The sequence below is a fragment of the Eumetopias jubatus genome, unplaced genomic scaffold, assembly GCF_037043125.1.
Source record: "Eumetopias jubatus isolate StellerSeaLion01/CBP00866 unplaced genomic scaffold, mEumJub1_p1.0 scaffold_6, whole genome shotgun sequence".
Classification (NCBI taxonomy): domain Eukaryota; kingdom Metazoa; phylum Chordata; class Mammalia; order Carnivora; family Otariidae; genus Eumetopias; species Eumetopias jubatus.
Genome location: NW_028274812.1, coordinates 133849251 through 133867376, shown reverse-complemented (window position 1 = coordinate 133867376; position 18126 = coordinate 133849251). Strand labels below are relative to the sequence as shown.

Genomic DNA, 18126 nt, shown 5'->3' with positions numbered 1-18126 from the left:
GATAGAATTTGACTTGTGGTTGGAAATATGAGGAATCTCAGTCTTAAAAAGTTGATGAATAACAAAAAGGGTGCATGTAAAAAATGAGTAATAGAAGTGCAAAAGTTTATTGACACTTAAGAGGCAGCCTTCAATCAAAAGATTTTTCTTGTGATCGCTGACACATGACGGTTGTGTTCCAATAGGTAGAGATCTTTCTACTCTGGGTTGCAGAGCAATTTGATGAGTGAGGAAGAAATCTGTAAGTTTGTTGAGAGATACAATGAATAAGCCAACAGGACTGGTCTGCCTTAAGGAATGATATAGTGGGGCACCTGGGTGGCTCAGTCTGTTAAGCATCTGCCATCAGCTCAGATCATGATCTCAGAGTTCCTGGGATGGAGCCCCACTTTGGGCTCTCTGCTCTGTGGGGAGTCTGCTTCTCCTTCTCCCTCTGCCTGCCGCTCCCCCTGCTTGTGCTTTCTCTCTCTCTCTCTCTCTCTCTCTTAAATAAATAAATAAATAAATAAATAAATAAATAAATAAATAAAATCTTTTTAAAAAAGGAATGATATAGAAAATATACTAACTGATAAATGGTATGGCCATTACCTCTTTCCACTTGTACCTCTCCTTGTGGGCTAGACCTGCAAAGGGAATGTGTCTAGACTCCCTTGCACTAATCCCAGGTAACTGCTCAATTATGAATTGTCATCAGTCTATATGGAAAAATGTTTCAGGAAGAGGACTTGACAAATTTGGCCTTGTGCCTACATCAGTGGTTTTCAGAATGTGGTTCCTGGACCAGCAGCATGGCTATCACCTTGGAGGATAATAAAAATACAAATGCTCGGGCCCCACTTCAGGTGTACTGCACCAGAAACTTGGAGAGTGGTGTTGGAAATCCATGTTTTAATAAGTCTTCCAGTTGATTCTGATGTACTCTGAAGTTTGAGAACCACTAGTCTATGGTAAGTATATCATTAGTGATGTTATTTTTTTATTTACACAGTGTCATCTTTATGAGGACTTAGGAGACAAATTTCTACCTGGTGTGCTTTCTCAAGTATTTAAAAAAATTAGGCTGATGAGTTATGTAACTGATCAGTTCTCTTTTTCGCACTGACTGCTAAAAGTCGAGGAATCAACATCCACATCTCTTGTAATAATATACATTATGGTACACTTTGCTGGGTTAGCTTCTCTCTTTGTGTTTCTATTCCTATCCCTTTTCTCATGTACATTTGATTTCTCTATTTTGTTGTATTGTATGTGTCCCCCTCAGTTATTTTTTTAATGTACATTATGAATATCTCAGTGTCAGAGTGTTTGGTATTTGTTATGTGTCAGTCAAAGTTAGCCAGGACTAGGGCATTTGATGTTCCAGTAAGGGTTAAAGTATTCTCTTCCTATTCCTATTCATCTCTCATCTCTAGACTTAAATGGTTGTGGAGCAAGAAGTTTCAAGTACGGTAGTTCTTAGGTTTTCTCTGATCTCCGGAGCTTGAAAGAGTCCACATGCTTTACAGGGTTTTGGGAACTCTGGATCCTAATGCCCTGAGTCAGTCCTAGTACATGCCACGTCAGTTGGCTGCTTTGTCTATCCTGTGGTTGTATCAGAAGTTACCTCTCTTGCACAATAGATATGTTCCTAAAAAGTTGCCTGTAATCGGAACCACATTTACACCCTAGACCAGTATTTAAAGGACTCTTACAGTAAACCCTTCAGTACTACAAAGAATTGGCCTCCCCTGTAATGTATCTGCTTTGAAATCAGATTTTCTTTTTTTTAATCTTTTATTTAAATTCAATTTAGTGAACATATATTGTATTATTAGTTGCACGGGTAGAGTTTAGTGGAAGTCGGATTTTTTAATATCAGAATTTATATAGTGAGATTTACCTACATATGGCTTATGGTACTGTACTTACTTCTACTGTAAACTGAGGCAAAAGCGTTCCCTCAATTGTAAAGAGTAGGAGAAAGTTTGAGAATCAAAATAGCAAAAATTTAATAAGATGACACTTTTTCATTGGCGAAAGTTTTGAGTCTGGTGATAACAATGGAGCATTTGTGAAAGGCTCACTTAGCCAAACTTTTTTTGTGTAAACAGAATTAAGTCAAACCACGCTACAGCATACTAAGAATTTTTGGAAAACAGTGGAACATTCCAAGATAAAATATTAGGTCATTTCAGGGCTCGAGGTGGGGTGAAGTGAGCTAAATTAGTCCTCAGATTGCTTTTTGGACATTTTTTTTTTTGAAAACTAAAATGTATGCTTGAATGGGAAGAACACGAGAAAGGGCACCAGAAATCATTCACTTATTCATTCAATGAATATACATGTTGAGTTTCTACTATATGCGTGCCACTGTGCTAAGTTCTGAGGGTATGGCAGGAAAAAATGGACAATGTTCTGCTCCCAAGAAGCCCACAATCTTGATCTCCGTGTCCTGGGGTAGAGTCCTGCATCGGGCTTCCTGCTCAGTGGAGAGTCTGCTTCTCTCGCTCTCTCCCTCTGCCCCTCCCTACCGCTCATTCTCTCTCTCTCTCAAATAAAAAAATAAGATATTTAAAAAAAAGAAGCCCACAATCTTGACTGTAAACTGGGGGAGGGTGGTTTTGGTCTCATCATTTACCCCTCTGGTTCTTCATTTGCTAACTTGTAAAATAAAGTTATTAGACTAGATACTCTTCCTCTAAAATCTCTTATAACTCCAGATGACTTTGATTCTTTAATCAGAGACCACTTTTTTGATAATGCAAGGAACTTGGAGCTTAGAATTTGCAGAGTAAAGATAGCATTTTAGCTGATGTTGAGTGCCATTCAAGATGATGTGCAAATGGAAATTAAACCAAGGCTCACATACCCGGCCATCCTCTTGGTACCGCCTGTGCTTTCTCTTCCTTTATCCCTCTTTCTCTCTCTCTCTTTTTTTTTTTTTTTGCCTCTTCGTCTCAGTCTGGTATGTGAGACAACTAAATTTGAGAACATGAACTAGCAAAGTCAGAGCTGGTTCAGGGCAGGAGAAAATGAACTCATCCGTTTCCATTTTGGGGGATAGAGTGGGAAGAAACAGGGATGTGATCCAACTTCAGAGTCAATTAACACGGAGAGATGAAAAAGCCAATACAGCCTAAGTCTGGTTATCCTGAGAGCTGTCTGGGTCCAGGATGAGAGCAGGAGGCCCAGGGAAGTTTCAAACAGCCACACTTTTCTCTCCTGATGTCCCATGGAAGCAACAGACTAGACCAAGGGAAGCTTAAAGAATCATCTAAACCTAGATGCAATTTGTACTGATCGTCCTAATAGCATGCACCTTGTCCTGGTTGCACAACAAATTCTCTGATTTTTAAAGACCTCAAGGAAGTGATAATAAGGATGATAATTACATCCTTAACCAGATATTCTGGTATTGAACAGTTTGCTTTATTGCAAATCTCATCCCCTTGGTTGACCCGAATCTCCCATTCTAGAGTTGCCTTCTATTTTCTCCTTCTGTCATTTGCTTTACTGACTAGAAAAAACGGGGACCACCATATACTCCGTTTCCAGCTAATTACTGTACATCCTACATGCTTCTTTGGAAACATTACTATAGTTGTGTACTGGTGACTTAGAGATAACATGGAGTTCATTGTAAACTCCAAACAACTCTTTCCTGCCATGTTATTTTCTGTAATGTTTGCATTGCCTGGAAAAATTCTTAAATTTTTCACCAAGTTTCTCCCCCCACCTTGAATAAAGGCATTCTGAATTTTAATTGTCTCTGGGTTGGCCTGGGGTCACTTATTAACTTATCGAACACAAATATGTTCTTGGTGCCATCACTTAGTCGTTGCTGAAAATATGAAACCCCTACAGACCTAGGACCTACCCAATAGATAATCACTCCTCCGTATTATCACATTTCCTCCCTGGACTCATTTGCACTTTATAGCTCTCTTGCTCAGGAATTGCATTGCTAGTCCCTAAGGCTCTGGACATCTGTTTTCTTAACATTAATTTCATGTTCTTTTTCATATCCCCCAGCTCCTTCTTGCAAAGGATACGCCTTGACACCAGGGAGCATTGTCTTTTGGATGGAAGTGATTGTTCAAAAATGCTTATTTTTAATTCTTTCAAAGCTTTGTGCAAACCTCTTTAAATCTGTACAAACATGACTGATTTTTTAGACATTCACTCAGGACTTGTTACATAGCTGCAAATAGCTTCTGCATAGGAAAAGCACATTGTGTTATGGTTGTGTCTCCTATAATCCAAGAGGATGAATCTGCTTTACATAATATTTAATAAAAACAACAACTCATTGGAGAACAGTTACTTCTAGGCAAGAGTGTCTGGGAGATCATGTTTGCCTTTTGCCAGTTGGAAAAAAATACTTTATTTTAGATAGTAGCTTCACTCTGTCCCTTTTGTCAGAATTTAGCAAGCTGATAAGTACGAGACAAGGTCCAAAGGCAATAGTAACTCATCAGATGGTTCCCAGATAGGTGAATAGTTCCTCAAACTGCTTTAATGGGCTCCCTCACTTGTGAACCACCGCTGCCATTTTGACAGCGACTGAAAGATTTCAAATACGTTCCTCCCAATTTCACACCAGTTGTAGAACCCAAATAGAAACCCTGTACTTAACTTCAACAGATTCTATATTGACCAGATAACAGAAAAGTTGTCTGCAGACTGGAAGATATGGAAACCAAGGCACAAAGGAACCTAAACATGGATCTAAAGGCACACAATGAGTTAGCAGGCAACCTCGGAAGTGAATCCAAATTCTTGCCTCGTAATCCAAAGCTTACTGTCTCATGAACACAGGATAGACTAGAAAGAGATGTATCTGGGTTCAAACCCCAGCTGTCACTGCTAGTTGATGTGACCTTCGATAAGCCATTTCTCTGAGCTTCTGTTTCCTTATCAATAGAATTGTAATAAAACCTCTTGTGAAATGGAATATTATGCGGCCATCAAAAGGAATGAGATCTTGCCATTTGCAACGACGTGGATGGAACTGGAGGGTGTTATGCTTAGTGAAATAAGTCAATCAGAGAAAGACATGTATCATATTACCTCACTGATATGAGGAATTCTTAATCTCAGGAACAAACTGAGTGTTACTGGAGTGGTTGCGGGTGGGAGGGATGGGGTGGCTGGGTGATAGACATTGGGGAGGGTATGTGCTACGGTGAGCGCTGTGAATTGTGCAAGACTGTTGAATCACAGATCTGTACTTCTGAAACAAATAATGCAACATATTTTAAGAAAAAAGAAAAAGAAGAAGATAGCAGGAGAGGAAGAATGAAGGGGAGTAAGTCGGAGGGGGAGACGAAACATGAGAGATGATGGACTCTGAAAAACAAACTGAGGGTTCTAGAGGGGAGGAGGGTCGGGGGATGGGTTAGCCTGGTGATGGGTATTAAAGAGGGCACATTCTGCATGGAGCACTGGGTGTTATGCACAAACAATGAATCATGGAACACTACATCAAAAACAAATGATGTAATATATGGTGATTAACATAACAATAAAAAATTAAAAAAAAACCTCTTGTGAAGATCAATAAAGAAATGTTAGAGCATGAGGATAGTGTGTGGAACATAGCTGGATGCTTAATTAATGGCAGCGATTCCATCAACACATCTCCTACTCCTATTTATTTTCCTTAATGATTTCCATTTTAAAAATAAACACATTAATAACAAAAGTTCACATATTGCTAATTAGCTTCCAGGTGTCTAATACTACAGACACAAAAGAGAGGAGTTATTGAGCAGGGCGCTGTCATGAGAACAGGGGCCTTGATCTTGGACACAAGTCCAAGACTAATTCAGAGTAGATGTGAAAAAGCAGACTTTTCTGGAAATCAATCTCTCTCTCTGTATCTCTGTTTTTGTGTCTGTTTTTTTTCCCCCTCATATTCTCATATCCTAAGTTTCTAGTCACTACTTATTTCTGATTATTGTTGTGCTTAACTTTCTTTTTCTCTTATCATTTATATTCTTTATATATGCTTTTTATATCTTAGTTCTTTTCTAGTTTCTCTTGTTCACTCCCTGTGAATATATTAAGCTGCAAAACTGGTACATCTTCAATTGGTGAGGTCATAATTTGGGGATTCTATATCCTGGAAAAGTGTCTCACACAATTTCCTCACATAAAAGATTGACTTATTAACAATCCATATTCTTGGGCTCCAACCCATATTTAATGAGTTGATCCGAAGTGAGGGGTAGGTAGGTGGGTAAGGGTGAAGGGAATTTATATTTTTAAGAAATACCCCAACTAATACTTCTGATCTGACAAATTTGAGAAACACTTCTCCCTGTAGCCAGGTGGCTTTAAATGGTATTCTGGCTCTGGGCAGCCATTTCTAAAATCTTGAGTCTGGGAGAGCTAGGTGAGAGAAGTGGATGACTTTATACCAATTCATGCCCCTTTTGAGAAAGTGTGTTCTCTAATGTATATTCTGTGGGTGTTGGATTGAAGGAATCATCTTATCTATCAGAGAGTGTGTTATGGAAGCCTTAGAATTTATACACAATAATATTCAAAGGATTTTATTTTTTACATTTGAGATGTATAAAGAAGGCAAGTTTAAACAATAGAAATCGACAAACTTTTCTTAAATTCTATTTGGTCCCCGTCTTGTTGCTGTGGTTGTAATACTTCAGATGGTTTATGTTGTTATTTTCAATTGCTGGCTTGTATCTTGGACCCCATTCTCATCTAGGCAAAAAATCTAGTTAAAACATGATGGGCACAAGTAGAAGGTATAACTTCAGTATATTGAGGGTTGTATGGCTAAATATACACAGGGATAGTGACACGATTTGGTCCTACCCACACTCAACCTTAAAAGAGATAATACCTCCTTAGGGGTGTCATCAAAGATCCATCGCAGTTTCTTCAGGCACCTAAAAGATCGTGAACTTTTTGTAAAGTTCGGCTTCTTGCTATGATCCAAACGTTATAACACCTAACCTTGAGGAAAAAAATATACAACTGCTGTTTAAATAGGTCAAAGTGGCTTTTGAGAGATGTCCTTCCTCATGTGAAACATGCTTTGACCCTAAGTAAGTTTACCTCAGTGGTTCACTCCAGGTCATCTTACCAATGAGGGATACTGAACCTCAAAACAGAAGCTCACCACCCTCCTGCATTTGATGGTGGGTAATTAAGAAGGGGAGATATAAAAGGACATCAGCAATTTGATAAGAGTCAATGCAGAGAAAGAGTAGCACGTGGAGGCAAGCCAGTTCGTTCAGCCAAGGCAAGCTATGCTCACCAAATCATGTTCTGCTAGAAGAGCTGGAACAATAGAGGAACTCACCCTTCGGGGCAGACCACACACACCTAGTATGCTATGTGTGCCACTCAAGGAGATTCCATTCCCATGTGTCACCAATAAGAGCTTTAATTTCTGAACACTTGTAGAAATCAACTTACGCCATTTACTCCAGCGGGAATGGCAATCAGCCATACTGGAGAATGTTAAACAGTTCTATCCATCTCAACAGTGGCTTTATTGTCTCTGCATAAAAACATTTGTTTAAATATTAAACAGTGAAATCTTGCCTGGTCATTAAAACCCATAAAAAAAAAAAGAACAGGACGGAAATTGGTTAATAATCTTTGATGTTGGCCAACTGAGTGGCTGGAATGCCATTCGTCTTGGTGGCATGTCACCCACCCAGAGGAAGCCCTGTGCATCACAATCCCAGCTTCGTCCTCACACTGTGTTTACAGTGTTCTCATGATACGTGCTTTTCGTCTCCTTAAACGTGCGGATGCTCAGCAAAATCGCTTTCAGTTTTCGCAAAGGCTGTTTTGAATAACCGTGAGAGTCTGGATTCTTGATTTCTATTTATCACATAAAAGCGTTGTGGTCTGGGAGAGACATGTTGAATAAAAAATGCTTCTTAAATCAAAAGCAACTCAGTTACAATCTACCAGGACGCTTGTTTTTTTTTCTTTTTCCAATTCTGTTCCATTCCAAAGTATTATTGGACACCCACAATGAGCTTATCTTCTATTTCACAGAGAGTGGGAAGGCAGGGAAGGTTCCCCTACTATGTGCTGCATATTATCTGACCGGATAATGTGTCGTCCTGATCCTAGTGAACTTCTCCTCAACTGGCCTTACTAACATGGCTATCCACCCCCGTATCCATCACTGATAATATTCACAAGGGTCTTCTTACAACTTCTGTCAAACACAATGATAAGTAAAGAAGAAAGATGTCAGGCCATGGTTTTCAATCAATGATCTACTCAGATTTGTAAGTCTTTCCCCCAAAGAGGTAGTAGTCTCAGAAGAATAAAATACTGTCATTGCTCTATCAATGAAAAATTTTACAGTGGAGAATAGAGCAAGCAAATACATCAGCTGCTGCCGGTTGTAAGTCAGGTGGCATGAGGATTGAGAGTTGAGTAGGGGTTTAACAACAAGGTCATTGCTGACTGCTAGTAGCTGGAGTGGGAGTGAGGAGGACGAAAGCCTTGCTTGGAGAAGTTTGAAAGGGAAGAAAGAGGAGAAATTGAAGAAAGTTCTGAAGGAGTTATACTTTAAGGAAACTTAATAAGCAGGACCACAGGGGGGAAGTTTGGTCAAGAGAAAGATTTTTTACTTTTTTTTAATATGAGAGAAAATAAAAACATGTTTGCAAGCTAATGCAAATGAATCAGTAGAAAAAGAAAAATAGAAAAGACAGGAACAATTGTCTTTTACTCATTGTATGGTTGTTTGAAGATTTAGATGCGGAAGAATGCAAGCGCTCGTAAGCTAAGAAGGAAAGATACATGGCTTATAAAACCACAGCAAACAACAGAACTCAAATTGTATAAGTGGGGGGTGGTAAAGCAAAATTAACATCTAAACCACGTTTTAATATGAATTAATTTGCTGAGTACACAACTAATATGTAGCTTTTACTGTAGCAATTTGAGTTGTAGGCTAGAGACTGTAGAGTACTTTCAGGTCAAGATTTTATTTATCCAGGATGACTGGGGGCTAGGATGTTTTGCCTAAGAGAATTATACTAAGTTTACCTGAAGTGGATTTGAGTGGTATAAAATATACCTAACCCTAAAACTGCATCAAGTAGCCTTGAGTCTTTTATGATTTATTTGACACACTAAGAAGTCGCAAGAAGTCTCACAGTTAATGTTATGAACACTGTAAAATATTGAGTATAATACATAGGCAGATGGATTCATTTTATACTAACCCTTTTATGTGAATCTGTAAAGGACCAGACAGTAGGTATTTTCAGTTTTGTGGAGCATAGGGTTTCTGTTGTAGCTACTTTCCTCCATCATTGTAGCTTGAATGTAACCATGGAGAGTACATAAAGGCGTGAGTGTATTCCAATAAAATTTTATTTATAAAATCCAGAGGACTGGATTTGGATCATGGACTATCGTTTTCCAGCCTTTGCCCTAGGGGATGATTTATTTTTTTAAAAAAAATTAGATAATATTATATTATGGTTAAGGCTGCAGGGCCATGAATAGCCTTGGATGTCTCCCCTTTTTGGAAGTGGTGCATTTGATGTAAGTAAATCTCTGACATGAAGAAATATCACAGTATTGAGTGTTCAGGTTTTAAAGCTAGAGAAAGGTGATTTGGGATGACCTTGTACAAATCCCTTCACCTTTTTAGGCCTTAGTTTCCTCATCCGTAAAATGGGGATAACATCTATTTCATGAGGTGATTGTGAAGAGTTATAAGTTTCCTTTGGGTGTGTGTACATGCTTATTTTACTTATATCACCCTATTTCCCTGGATTTGGGCTCTTTGGTATCACACTGAGCATGACTTTTTTCACTTAAGAGTTTCTTTAGTGTCTGTTATTTGGATGTCACAGAAGTGGTGATGTGTTGTAGATCTATCTCTTAGGTAAAAGGCATCACCTACCAAATGCCACCTTCCCAAACCTCTTCATCCTACTGCGATCTTCCAGGTCAAATGACAATTTTATTTTCAATATGGCAGTTTCTCACAGCTGATGATAATGTCTTTGAAAGAGTTTAACCATCTTCGATCCTTTGATTCATTAGGATGGCAAACAATTAAAATCCAAGTCCCCATCCAGAGATCTTCCTCTGTGTGAGCTACTGTGTTGAGACATAGCAACTTGAGATGGAGCCGTGGGGTAGAGCATCCTGGTCATGGGAATTAAAGATGCTCTCCGTGCCCTTGGTCTGTCCAGACATCAAACACTAGACAATTGAATGGTCACATTCTCATGCCTTCTAGAATGTCTGGAGATTCGGCGAACCATACTTTGCCCAAGGCCTGGCTGATGGAAGTTTGTATCTACCTAGCCGGGCAGGACTTGCCCCATCCATGTCTAACGTAACCCTACAAAGTGACGGAAGCTTCAGGGAGAGTCAGTCCTAACAAAGGAAGAAAACCCAACTTCCCTTCCTTCCCCATTCATCATCTTGAGTCACTGCAACTCAGCGAGCAAAGGGGTCATCTCCTTGAACTTCCTGGGCCAGGGATGAGTTACAAGCAGAAGACAGTTACTTGAAGTCCAGATCTAATTCATCAGACACCTCCATGGAAATAGTAGTTTTGTCCCCATGTTATAGATGGGAAACCTGAAACACAGAGAAGTTAATAATCTCACCAGGTTGAGTGTCTTTTTGCTACTTTGTATTCAGGATCGTCCTTTGGAGGCCATTACACTGGACTGTCCATCCAGATGTGGCAGTCGCTTCCTCTTGTTTTCCACAACTCTGACAGTTGGCACTGCAATGGCCTCTTTCCCTGTTGCACCCCTTTGCACAGTGTCTCCTGCTTAGCAGGGATTCTGTGGGCTTCTGGTGAATGCGTGCAAGAATGAAATCATCAGTGACATTAGGTAAAAGCACTCATGCAAGAAGGAACTAGCTGAGACAATGTTTAAAACAAAGGCAATACTTATCTCAACCTCATCAAGATGTATATATCGAACAAGCACAGCTTCGCTGTCTGCCCATCATACCTCAATACGTAAAATAAAACAAAGGGGCGTCATTGCCGTGAGGAGACTCCTCGGTAAATGCTGCACTTTATTTCAGTCATATTCAGCAGTCCCCAGTCACACCATGGCACACCTTTATTACAGAACATAAAATAGATAAATTCAGCAGTATGGCAAAGAAACAACAGCAGGGGCCAAGCAGGACAGAGGGAAGAAACTAGCCTGAACATTTTTGTATTATTACAGTTCTCCTTCCTTTACTCCTTTTCCCCAAGTCATTTCCATTCTAAGGAAAGGAGTGGAGATGCTCCCTGAATTTCCCTTCTGTTGTTACTTATCTAGATGGGTGGTAAGTGCATTGGGCAGAGGTCATGTCTACACTCTAGGAGACTTTCAAAAATATTTACGCTACAGGTGGGGCCGAGCCTTGTTCACAAACCCGACCCACCGGAGAAAAGAATGCAGAGTCTGTAGGAACCAACCAGCCTCCACTTGTGCTCAGGTTAAACTTTCTATCCCGATGCCAGACCACAAAGAACAGAGCGCCCCAGAAGATTCCTGGAAATTGGGCAGCACTGAGATGACCTGAAATCACTGTTGCCTTGGAGACGGTTGCAGTGTGTTGGAATCAGCCATGGGGCTGTGTGTGTGCTGCTGCTGACCTCGCTGAAGGGAAGGGCAAGGTTAGGAGGCCTCGGAAGAACCAATTCTGCGTGGCATATTGATTTGGGCAAATATGTTTACACATGAAACCTCTTCTTTCGTCGCTCCCATTTGCCAACTACATGATCTCCTCTTTTGAATTGCAGCATAGTCTCTTTGGTTCTCAGAGAAGGCGTCTCTTATGCCAGATGGGAAAGGCTGCTGTGATTAAAACTCTGGGTGTTGGACAGACCTAACTCTCTGTATCTGCAAGCTAGCCATTAACAAGGTGATCAAATGCCAAAGGGAGAACCTGGCTTGCCTTTTCTTTCATGCCAAGCCAAGACTCACGTCCTCCATCCCATTGGTCCTTCTATACCATTAAAAGAAGACTGGGTCTCAGCACAAAGGTACTGCTCCTGGATCTGGGAGTCTACTTCCATTGCTCCTGTCTCCAGTGAGACCTTAGACATCTCAGCCTCGCTGGGCTATAACCTGGACTCTTAGGTCCTGGTTATTTACTCTTAAGGAACAAAGAACTTGCCGTTGACTAGGTAGTCTAGAACACCCAAACTCCTCAAACATGATTTTTACACTAAGGGAAACACTTCTCAGACTCCAGTCACTTCAGATAGGATTCCTGAAAAAGACATTCTTTCATTCTTTCCCTACAGGCATAAACATTGTGCATTTTAAACTCAAAACATACAATGTTATCTACTTCTGGTGTCTTATGTAACTTTTCAGGAATGCTGCAAGACTTTCCGGGCTCCGTGAGGTTGGGAATGGGGAATGGAGAGAAGGGGGCTGGAGGTCCAGGGGGAGAGGATGGGGAGGAGAGAAAAAAAACCCCAGTGTTTCCATACATCAACTGAGTTGGCTGTGTGTGACAAGAAGTTACTGCAATTAAGATACAGGCCGGATGTGTGGGCTAAGCAATCTCAGCTGATACCGCAGGCATTTATTGATAATGAAAACTTCGAGGAAGGGAGTTGGAAAACTGTTGTCTTTAGTGGTTTCCGAGGCAAGAGGACAAACCATATGGATTAATCAAAAAAATTACTGCACCTTATCTAGGAGAAGAGAAAACTGTTTATTTTACTGCAAAAAGAATGTTTCTGTCAAGTTTTAATGTCAGTCTTCTAGGTTACGGCTTTACATTGTCCACTCTACCACACAGGCACATTGTCTTGCTTTAAACAATCATTTTGGAGCTGCTGAATGACCTGGCAAGCGGCCCCAGCTATGAGAATATGTGATATACATTCAGAGGAGGTCACATCCCGAATCCCTTGATTACGTGGGCCACCTGAACCCAACTGAATCTGAATTTGCCTATCAGGAGAGGAAGTAAATGCCCCCTCTAGACCTAATGAAATAAAGTGGATTTCATTTGAAATGATGCTATTTTCAAGCAAGACATTATCAGGGAAAAAACTAAAAAAAAAAAAAAAAAAAAAAAAAAGCCCTGGAATTTTCTTTGGAATTGCAGTGGTAAGTTAGTGGGAGTAATTAGTAAAAATCAGAACTCTTGAGGGACTAGTTTAAAAGTAAAATATAGGGGCGCCTGGGTGGCTCAGTTGGTTAAGCGACTGCCTTCGGCTCAGGTCAGGTCATGATCCTGGAGTCCCGGGATCGAGCCCCACATCGGGCTCCCTGCTCAGCGGGGAGTCTGCTTCTCCCTCTGACCCTCCCCCCTCTCGTGTTCTCTCTCTCATTCTCTCTCTCTCTCAAATAAATAAATAAAATCTTTAAAAAAATAAAAGTAAAATATAAGAATAGAGTACCTTACCTAAATGCTAAACAGAGAGTAAAACATTCTGGAAATATTGCTATCATACGTAGGGAAATACAATGACAGCATAAGGAAAAGTCAGAAGCTTTCCTGAGAGTAAAATTTCAAGATCTTTTACTTAAAAACTATATGCTGCATATGAAATGAGCCTTCATAATTAGACAGTCACCACATCTTTGTTGCCCTCCTAAAGAAGGCACTTTGAAAATTACCCCATTTCAGGTTTCTCTTGGATGAGCACATTAGCATGTTTGCTGTATCATCCTCCATGGAATGAGTAAGAAAGTCAGGTCACTTATCACCAATAAAACAAAAATTGAAACAAACAAGCAAACAAAAAGAAAACAAAAATTGGATAGAGATGGTTCTCTGAAGCATATCTGCATGAAAAATATTGGCCTGCTGGATTACTGAATCAATCTACATAGGGACCCAGGGTTATACGAATGGGTTAATATCTCATTTGGATATTTATCAAGCTCAAAATTGCTCAAACCTGGTCGGCATCGGTTCACATACTTTCTAGAAATCACTCAGGTAAGTTGTTTGAGTTGGAAGCAACCTGAAACTACAATAAGAATTTAGGCTGCTTCTGGAAGACTTTCCAATAAAAGCTGAGTACCAGGGAATTCAGAGGAGTGGCCTCAGCTTTAAATATTTAGATAACGTTAGTGTCAGGTCTAACTGGAAAGTCTGCCCATGTTGAATTTACCTTTCTCATAGACTATTACGATGCCCTCACGGAAGATGGAATGCCTGGCTAACAGAAACAAATATTCAAGCTCTGTTGGTCTCTGCAGAACTTCTAGGAAAGTGGAGTAGAGAGGACCCCTTGGTACCACCTGCTCTTTGTGAAGGATGGAATGGCCCATCCTCTGACATTGCATTCCCTCTCTCCGTGAGCAAGTTTTAATCAGGCAAGTAGATAACAGTATTCTGTCTGGACCCAGGTGACAGATATGTTTGTGCAATAGATGCAAACGAAGAAATTAACTTTCTTAGAAAGAAATTCATGTGTGTCCAGCAATCAAAAGAGCCAGTAACTGGGGCACTGAGACTTCGAGCAACTGCATTCTGATGAGGCTCTGTTTCCCTGGCAACAGCAGTTCTGCAGACAGGAACCTGGAATTTCTTTTAATGTTACAGAGGAGAACACATAAGCGACCACAGAGGGGCTTTTATCCAGGTGTGTTTACGAAACCTGCCTGTAGTTTCCCTTACGAGGGGAGAAAGAGGCGATTTGTAAAAATTTCCAGATAGGGGACAAATGAGTTTAGAGGCTCTTATTCCAAGGGTGTTTATTCTCTGATTTCTAGAGTATCTTTGAGGGTTGGTGTGGATGTTTCATAAAACAAATTAACCATTTAATGGGCCAACCCATTAGCGTGACTCAGGCCACTCGTCATTTATATGATGTGTGTACACACCTACATTTATGTGATCATACTGTTTTGGAAATCGAGGGGAGGGAAGATTCTGCAGCTGTCAATATCTTACATCATCTCACGCACTTAATACAATTTCCAGAAAAGAAAGAAAGTCAAGAAAGCACAACTTCTCAATTCTTCATGCTCACCTCACTATTGAACAAGGACTGCTACTCAGAATCACAGTCATTTCACATGCTTTGTTTGCTTTCTTTAGCCCCTAGTCTGGGGAAATGTGTCATCCTTACTTTATTCTATACAGCATTCATTATACTTGTGGTTACTTTTCTGTAGCATCACGGGATATCAGAGTTGCAGGTAACCTTAAATACTGTCTACTCCAGTGTTCTAACCTAAGTGAAGTATCACTTTCTTCCACCAGTCATCATTCTGGGGAGACAGAGAGTTGCAGCATGATCCTACCAATGAAAGGGGCCCACTCCCATATTTATCAAATTTCATTTTCAGCAAGGTCTTCAGTGCACCTAAGTTTGATCCTTTGGAGTGGTACAGAATGAGTCTGCTCTTTCTTTTTTCCCTCATGCTTTATGTTTTAGAGAAGTTTTAGGTTTAAAGAAAAATTGAACGGAAAGTACAGATGGTTCCCATAAACCCCTGTCTCTCCTGCATTCACTTTCCCCTATTACCGACATTTTATATGGTTGTGATACATTGGTTATCATTGATAAGCCAATATGGATGCATTATTATTAGCTAAAATCCACTGTTTACTTTAGGGTCATCCTTGGTGTTGCACATTCTCTGGGTTTTGACAAATGCCTAATGACACGTATCCACCATTACAGTATCATAGAGAGTCATTTCACTGCTCTAAAGAGCCTCCCTGTTCCAGCCATTCATCTCTCTCTCCCCTGCTCCTCAACCCCTGGAAACCATTCATCTTTTCACTGTCTCCACAGTGTTTTCTTTTTCAGAATGTCATATTGTCCTAAACATAGAGTACGTAGGCTTTTTAGCCTGGTTTCTCTCACTTACCAATATGCATTTAAAGTAACTCCATGTCTTTTCCTGTTTCATGGCTTGATAGCTTATTTCTTTTAATCACCAAATAATATTCTGTTGTTTGGATGTAACACAGTTTATTTATCCATTTACCTGCTGCAGGACATCTTGGTTATTTCCAATTTTTAGCAATTATGAATAAAGCTGCTGTAAACATTTGTGTGCAAGTTTTTATGTGAACGTACATTTTCAATTCATTTGAGTAAATACCTAGAGGTATGATTGCTGGATTGTTGGATTGTATGGTAAGACTATGTTTAGCTTTGGTCTTCCTGTCTGTGCCAGGGCAGCGCATGGTGCATGCTGATTGATTGGGACGCCCCGGCTGCGCCCTCAGGATGACCGAGTGGGAGACAGCTGCACCTGCAGTGGCGGAGACCCCTGACATCAAGCTCTTTGGGAAATGGAGCACTGATGATGTTCAGATCAATGACATTTCCTTGCAGGATTACATTGCAGTGAAGGAGAAGTATGCCAAGTACCTGCCCCACAGTGCAGGGCGATATGCGGCCAAGCACTTCCGAAAGGCACAGCGCCCCATTGTCGAGCGTCTCACCAACTTAATTATGATGCGTGGCCTTAACAATGGCAAGAAGCTCATGACTGTGCCCATTGTCAAGCATGCCCTCAAGATCATCCATCTGCTCACTGGTGAGAACCCCCTGCAGGTCCTGGTGAATGCAATTATTAACAGCAGTCCCCGGGAGGACTCAACCCGCATTGGGCGAGCCAGAACAGTGAGGCGTCAGGCTGTCGACGAGTCCCCCCTGCGCCGTGTGAATCAAGCCATCTGGCTGCTGTGCACAGGTACCCGTGAGGCCGCCTTTGGGAACATCAAGACCATTGCTGAGTGCCTAGCAGATGAGCTCATCAATGCAGCCAAGGGATCTTCCAATTCCTATGCTATCAAGAAGAAGGACGAGCTGGAACGTGTGGCCAAGTCCAACCATTGATCACCTGGCTGTGGCTTCAGTAAACCTGTCTGCCTTTGGGGCAGCCTTAAAAAAAGAAAAAAAAAAAAAAAAGACTGTGTTCAGCTTTGGTAAGACACTGCCAAACTGTCTTCTAAAGTGGCTCTATGAAGCAATATTTTGAAACTATTTTTGGAAGGAGCAAAAAGGCATATATAAATGCCTTTTTAAAAAAGTAAGCTCAAGGGTGCCTGGGTGGCTCAGTTGTTAAGCGTCTGCCTTCAGCTCAGGTCATGATCCCAGGGTCCTGGGATCAAGTCCCACACTGGGCTCCCTGCTCCGCAGGAAGCCTGCTTCTCCCTCTCCCACTCCCCCTGCTTGTGTTCCTGCTCTCACTGTGTCTCGCTCTGTCAAATAAATAAATAAAATCTTAAAAAAGAAAAAAGTAAGCTCAATGCCCAACACGGGGCTCGAACCCACAACTCCAAGATCAAGAGTCTCATGCTCTACACACTGAGCAGCCAGGCACCCCACAAAAAGACATGTTGTATGAATGAATTCATTTGTCATTTGTATATTGCTAGATATTGAAGATAAATAATAGAAAAGAGTGTATTTCTTTCTTATATTAAAGGAAAGCCTAATACTATTCACATATGATAAAGACCAAATATATATTATTTTAATTTATTACATAACTCTCAGTTCAACCAACCAATTCCATTGTACAATTAACCCTAGAAGAGTGACTGGCATATAGTGCGCCAGTGATGAATAACTCTCTTTGCAAATATTATTCCGGCCTTTGCTTTTATCTCATCCCATATCCTTCCTCAGTCTCAAAGTCCTTCAACCTCAAATAACCTCCCCCTGCCCCCAGCCCCTGCCATTGTCATGGCATCAGCATCCTCTCTGCCAAAGAGCCATAAGAACCACAAGGGCACCGGCAATGCATTCTGCCTTCCTCCTCTGTTGCTGGGCTGGATCCATGTCCTTAACCTATGGCCAAATCATTCATGTGGCTGATTCCATTGTTGCTGATGTGAAGATCAAGCTTTTGCATTGTCATGATAGGTAGCAGCCCTCACTGCTTTCCCCAACCACCCAAATACGATCCTACCCTTCTCTACAATAAATGATACATATGTCCTGGGAGCAGAACGTCTTCTCTTCCTCCTTCCTCCGATCTTGCTTTCTTTCCTTCATTTATTGAGTGTGGCTTTGCAGGGTGAGAGATATAACTAAGACATCACTGTCTAGAAGAGCCTGTGTTTCATAGAGAGGGATAAACATGGAACCAGAAACGTGCAGGGCCATGTGTTAAGTGAGATATCTCATCACAAAACTCCCAGACCACAGAGAGGTGCTGCGAGTTC

The 18126-nt window shown here is 40.9% G+C and overlaps 1 pseudogene; it reads left to right on the top strand.

The window, feature by feature from the left end:
* Window positions 1–16158: 16158 nt before the first annotated feature.
* LOC114212577 (small ribosomal subunit protein uS7 pseudogene) lies at window positions 16159–16800 on the top strand (annotated as a pseudogene).
* Window positions 16801–18126: the final 1326 nt, after the last annotated feature.